The following is a 7,202-nucleotide window of genomic DNA, read 5'->3' as shown; positions in this document are numbered from 1 at the left end:
TATGCAGGTCAAGAAGCAACAGTGAGAACAGGACATGGAACAATGGACTCGTTCCACATTGGGAAAGGAGTGCAACAAGGCTGTGTATTGTCACCCTGTTTATTTAACTTATATGCAGAGAACATTATGCAAAATGCCAGGCTGGAAAGCACAAGCTGGAGTCAAGATTGCCAGGAGAAATATCAATAACCTCAGATATGCAGATGAAACCATCCTAATGGAAGAAAGCTAAGAGGAACTAAAGAGCTTCTTGATGAAGGTGAAAGAGGAGAGCCAAAAAGCTGGCTTAAAACTCCATATTCAAAAACCTAGGATCATGGCATCTGGTCCCGTCACTTCATGGCAAATAGATGGGAAACAATGGAAACAGTGGCTGACTTTATTTTTGGGGCTCCAAAATCACTGCAGATGGTGACTGCAGCCATGAAATTAATAGACGCTTGCTCCTTGGAAGAAAAGCTATGACAAACCTAGACAGCATATTAAAAAGTAGAGACATTACTTTGCCTGTAAAAGTCCGTCTAGTCAAAGTTATGGTTTTTCCAATAGTCATCTATAGATGTAAGATTTGGACCATAAAGAAAGCTGAGCGCCGAGGAATTGATGCCTTCAAACTGTGTTGGAGAAGACTCTTGACAGCACAGACATGAAACCATTCATTTCGAAAGGAAATCAGCCCTGAATATTCATTGGAAGGACTGATGCTGAAGCTGAAACTCCAATTACTTTGGCCACCTGATGCGAAGAACTGACTCATTGGAAAAGACCCTGATGCTGGGAAAGATTGAAGGCAGGAGGAGAAGGGGATGATAGAGGATGAGATGGTTGGATTTCATCACCGAGTCCTGGACATGAGCTTGAGTAGGCTCTGGGAGATGATGAAGGACAGGGAGGCCTGGCATGCTGCAATCCATGGGGTCGCAAAGAGTCAGACACAACTGAGTGACTGAACAACAACATCCCTATAGACAAGTGTGAAGTAAGTAAGTCATTAATCTGGATCAACCAGACTATTAATAGGTACTAATAGCAATGTAAACAGTCCCCTCCTATGCTTTTTCTAGAAGAGGAGTATAATGCAGGGATTTTAAAGCTATATTGGGGCCAGTAATGCAGACTGTCATAAGTAGAGGCAACCACCAATTGTGGCTTCTCAGCAGCTGCTTTGACATGGAAAGACAGAGAATGATCAGAGTGGGATTCTAAGAAACGGTTAATAATAAGCACCACGCTGGGTTATGGCCCTTGGTAGCTAGAGTGACCTGGGATACTCCAGGGGCTGGAGAAATGGTGAAGGGATCGGGGAGGAAAGTGAGACTACTCAAGTCACCTGCTTACCCAGTCTGAATCTTGTATTCTGAGGCAATTCCAGACAAGTAACTGATTTAAACAGGCTGTTTGGACTTACCTAGTGGTCTAGTGGTTAAGAATCTGTCTGCCCACTGTTTACAATAGCCAGGACATGGAAGCAACCTAGATGTCCATCAGCAGACAAATGGATAAGGAAGCTGTGGTACATATACACAATGGAATATTACTCAGCCATTAAAAAAAATACATTTGAATCGGTTCTATTGAGATGGATGAAACTGGAGCCCATTATACAGAGTGAAGTAAGCCAGAAAGAAAAACACCAATACAGTATACTAATGCATATATATGGAATTTGAAAGATGGTAACGATAACCCTATATGCGAGACAGAATAAGAGACTCAGATGCATAGAACAGTCTTATGGACTCTGAGGGAGAAGGTGAGGGTGGGACGTTCTGGGAGAATAGCATTGAAACATGTATATTATCATATGTGAAACAGAACACCATTCCATGTTCGATGCATGAGACGAATGCTCGGGGCTGGGGCAATGGGATGGCCCGGAGGGATGGGATGGGGAGGGGGGTGGGAGAGGGATTCAGGATGGGGAACACATGTGGACCCATGGCTGGTTCGTGTCAATGTATGGCAAAAACTACTACAATATTGTAAAGTGATTAGCCCCCAACTAAAATAAATAAATTTATTTAAAACAAATCTGCCTGCCAGTGTGCAGGACATAGGTTCAATCCCTGGTCCAGGAAGATCCCCCATGCTGTGGAGCAACTAAGCCCACACACCACAACTACTGAAGCCCTGTGCTCCAAAACAAGAGAGAAGCCACTGCAATGAGAAGACCACACATCACAACAAAGAGTAGCCCCTGCTCACTGCAACTAGAGGAAGCCCATGCTCAGAAACAAAGACCCAACATAACCAATAAATAAATAAATATTTTTTAAACAGGCTGTTTATCCAGTCTGCCTTTGTCTTGGAGAAATTGGCTTCAGATAAATGACACCATTCTGATTAAAACAAATAGAAATCATTCAGAAATCCTGACAAGGAGAAATGACAATCAGTTGAATACTGAAGACTGTATTGAATTGAATACTAGAGCCCTACTGACACAGTCAGCGAAAGTTATCTGGAAGACTACTTTTCTCTGTGGGTTATCAATTAGATCAAGAGTGAAGTTCATTTACCCTCCTACAGTGTTGGTGGGAATGTAAATTGGTGCAGCCACTATGGAAAACAGTATGGAGGTTCCTCAAAAAACTAAAAATAGAACTACCACGTGATCCATTAATCCCACTCCTGGGCATATATCCAGACAAAACTATAATTCAAAAAAATGCATAGACCCCTATGTTCACAGCAGCACTATTCACAATAGCCAAGATAAGGAAACAACCTAAATGTCCATCGACAGAAGAATGGATAAAGAAGATGTGGTATATACAGTGAAATACTACTCAGCCATAAAAAAGAACAAAATAATGCCATTTGCAGTAACATGGATGCAACTAGAAGTAAGTCAGAAAGAGAAAGACAAATACCATATGATATCACTTTTATAGAGAATCTTTTTAAAATATGACACTAATGAACCAATCTACAAAACAGAAACAGACTCACAAACACAGAGAACAGACGTGCGGTTGCCAAGACAGAGGGGGTTGGGGGGAGAATGGAGTGAGAGATTGGAGTTAGGTGTAAGCTATTATATATAGAATGAATCAACAACAGTTCACTGTACAGCCCAGGGAACTATATTCAGTGGTGGTGGTGGTTTAGTCGCTAAGTCATGTCTGACTCTTTGCAAGCCCAGGGACTGTAACCCATCACACTCTCCTATTCATGGGATTTCCCAGGCAAAAATACTGAAGTGGGTGCCATTTCCTTCTCCAGAGGATCTTCCTGACCTAGGAATCAAACCCACGTCTCCCGCTTGCCAGGCAGATACTTTACCAATGAGCCACCTTGGAAGTCCCAATACAAAATAAAAGTTAAAAAAATAGCTAACTTTTTTTTTTAAGAGTGAGGTTCATTTCTGTATGCTTGTATTCATTTTCAGAGTTTGTTTTTCCTCCCACACTATCACATTTTTACTTTTTGACTATGTAGCCTTCCCCACTTTCCTATGCATCACAAGAGAAAATGTTGGAAATATATGCAGCAAACACAAGTATGTATCATTGCCTTTAGATAAAGATTTCTGTTGTGTTTTAAAATTAAATTGCAGTACGGTTTCAAAATAAACCTGGTTAGAGGCTTAATATATTTCTGGAATTAACAGTAAAAACAAAGCCCATATGGGAAAATATTTCACTGCCAAAGCACCAACTGCTGGAAAGTGGGCTCTCTAAGCAGCCCTGCTCTGTGGTCCTGGGCTCATGGGCCCTCCACCAGGGCAGGATTTTGTGAAATTTCCCTAAATCTCAAATTCGACGATGCAGTTTTAGCAATGGAGAGAATGAATGGTGAATGCAAGAAGGTAAAATAAAGGAGCCCGCTGGAGAAGGCAATGGCACCCCACTCCAGTACTCTTGCCTGGCAACTCCCAAGGACAGAGGAGCCCGGTAGGCTGCAGTCCATGGGGTCGTGAAGAGTCAGACACGACTGAGCGACTTCACTTTCACTTTTCACTCTCATGCACTGGAGAAGGAAATGGCAACCCACTCCAGTCTTGCCTGGAGAATCCCAAGGATGGAAGAGCCTTGTGGGCTGCCGTCTATGGGGTCGCACAGAGTCAGACACGACTGAAGCACCTTAGCAGCAGCAGCGGGACTTGTGACTGAGCTTAGGGGCAAATGGGGAATAAGAGACTGCAGTTGTTCACTCGAGGTCAACCCCCATCACCCTGCACTCAAAAATATAGTTTTAAATTCTGCTACAGGAGAAGCTTCACCACCTTTGACAAGTGAAGAAACAGGCAAGGAGACAAGGGTTGAACTCGCCCTCTATCCGGAAAGCCCCGCCTCCACAGCCCAGAATTCTGCCCAAGCAACCACCGCGCCTGCGCCAAATCAGCGACCAATTGGAGTTTGGCGCTCGCCGCGGGGCGGGGACCCTGTGCGCTCAGAAAAAGCTCCGGAGCGCATTGACCAATCAGATTCCAAAACGAGCTTTGCGACCCCCTTCAGTTCAGTTCAATCGCTCAGTCGTGTCCAACTCTTTCGACCCCATGGACTGCAGCACACCAGGCCTCCCTGTCCATCACCAACTCCTGGAGTTTACTCAAACTCATGTCCATCGAGTCGGTGATGCCATCCAACCATCTCATCCTCTGTCGTCCCCTTCTCCTCCCATCTTCAATCTTTCCCAGCATCTGGGTCTTTTCAAATGCCTCTCCGTAGATCCAATCGCTTCCTCCATCATGTTCAAACCACTGATTCAAAGGTAAAATACTTGAAGGGCGGAGACCGAAAAGCTGCGAGGGAAGCCTCGGCAATGTGAAAGTCTCAGTCCAATAGAGGGTGCCTGCCAGAGACTCGGATAGGAATAAGGAAGATGGGTGCGGTATGCGGACGGTCAAGGTACATTCCTGCCTCCATCCTGAGCTTGTATGGAAACCCCCTACCTGGGGGTGGTAGCGGCCCTTAGTGTCCTTCGCAGTGGTTTGTTCCAAAATAGATGCCACCTACCCAGTGGTACCTCTCAGAACTGACTGTTCCATCTGTGCCTCACGCAGTAGTATAACCCGAGTGTGTGCGTGTGTGTTCAGTCGTGTCTGACTCATTGCCATCCCATGTACTGCAGCCCGCCAGGCTCCTCTGCCCATGGAATTTGTTAGGCAAGAATACTGGAGTGGGTTGTCATTTCCTCCTTCAGGGGATCTTCCTAACTCTGGGATGGAACCCGCATCTCTTGTATCTCCTACATTAGCAGGCAAATTCCACACCTGAGGCTCGCTTCCCTCGTAGCTCAGTTGGTAAAGAATCCGCCTGCAATGCAGGAGACCCCGGTTCGATCCTTAGGTTGGGAAGATCCCCTGGAGAAGGGAAAAGCTACCCACTTCAATATTCTGGTACTGGCGCAAAGAGTTGGACACGACTGAGCGATTTTCACTTTAACTTACCTGAGGGTACTGGTTCGCTTACCAACTTCTCATCCCTGCGTCCCGTACGCCCTCTAGTGGTGTGATGAAGGAGGTTTCCGTACAGATGCCCTGTGAACTGTTCCTTCCTTAGCCTCCTTCCACCCACTCCCTGGACCCTTCCACCCCTGTCTCTCCCCACTCCACACCCATATCCCCAAATGGACCGTCCCAGGCCCTGACCCTAAAGGCCTTGCAGAAAGCGAAGGCAAAGGAGTACACCCACCCTCCTTAAAGCTGCAACCCTGGAAGTAGGCTGAGGATGTCAGTAATTTGGATAGCAGTGTGGCAGCATCTATTAAAATAAAAACTGGAAATATCCTCCACTGTAATGTCAACTCCACGAAAGTAAGAACATGTGGCTTTCTAGTTCCTCGAGTCTCCCCAAAGCCTTGAGCATTATCTGGCACAGAGTAGGCACTCAGGTTGTTGACTGACTGACCCCTTTGACTAAGCAGTTCACTTCTAAGACTGTCTGCTGAAGAAACACACACATGTGCACATAGCTGTGTGCACAAGGCTGATAAAGGAAACTAAGGGAGAGGGTGGGGTGGACCCCAAATAACCATTTATAGCCAATAGCTTACAGAGTAAAATTAATGACTAGGGTTCATGTTATACCACACAGCACCTGCTGGGTATGATACAAAATGAGTGGGACCTGTGTGTGCCTACAGGAACAAGGGGGAGTGCCTTCTCCAGAACACGCAGTTAACAAAGAACAGCAAGTGGAGTATGTGTGTTGCAGAGAAAAGTGTCTGACCCCATGAGGCTAGTGCCCGATCCCTGGGGGAGGAACGGGGACTAGGCTTTGTTCACCGCAGGGCTTTCTCAGAGGAGGGGCTTGGGGAGGGCTGGCTTAGGAGCCTGGGAGTGAGCCATTCTGAAAGTCATTCGTTTATTCACAAACGCAGTGGGCTGCCAGTTATCTTTAGGACTTGGATGAAGCAAGAAGCTTATCCAGACTGACAGTGGACGGACAGGAATCCCCAGATCTTAACTGTCTCTGGGTAGTCAGGCCCCTGGAGTGACCTTCAACAGGGCCCTGAATAAGGCCCTAACACCCAGTTGGGCCCTTGCATTGCAGGGAAAGGGGGTTCCATGTCGCTTTGGGAAGGGACCTTTGGGACCCACCCGGAAATCTTGGAGCCAGTGTAACAGGAGTGCGGTCCATCCTGCTAAGGGATGGAGACTAAGCCCTAGGACTAAGGCTAGGGCTTTCTTAAAGTGACATGAACACTTTAAGAAAGATGTAACAAAATAGGCACAATAAACTTGGGAGGGTAGTGCTGTTATCACCTCCACTTTATATGTGAGAAGACCTTTATGTCTTCTTCCCCTGTGTCCCTTCTTGAACTTCCATGGGCTGCACTTCTAATTCAATGTTTTAAAAGGGTTTCATTAGTAAGCACTTATGAAATAGTTACTATATACCAGAAAGAGTCTGAAATTTTTTTGAAATATTAACTCACATAATACTTCTCACAAGTTTTCCCCTTTTCACAAATGAAGCACCTGGGAAACAGGTTTAGAAACCTGCCAGAGGTCACACAGCTGGGAAATCATGGAGCCAGAATTTGAACCAAGGCCATCTGGATCCAGAGTTCCATCCTCACAACCACATACCGCAGGGCCTTATCTTTTCTTTTTGTGCTTGTGTATATGTGAGAGAGAGAGCATGTGTGAGCATCCTTCACCAGACTATGTGACTCCTGAGGGTTTTCATGATGCCTGTGGAACTGCCGGCTTCCCAGCAGCCAGGATATACTTGACATTGTGTGGGCATCCC

This window comes from Giraffa tippelskirchi, chromosome X, assembly GCF_054371585.1.
Source record: "Giraffa tippelskirchi isolate mGirTip1 chromosome X, T2T-mGirTip1v1.2.pri, whole genome shotgun sequence".
NCBI classification, from domain to species: domain Eukaryota; kingdom Metazoa; phylum Chordata; class Mammalia; order Artiodactyla; family Giraffidae; genus Giraffa; species Giraffa tippelskirchi.
The sequence above is the reverse complement of the archived record's forward strand: the minus strand, read 5'-3'. Positions refer to the sequence as shown.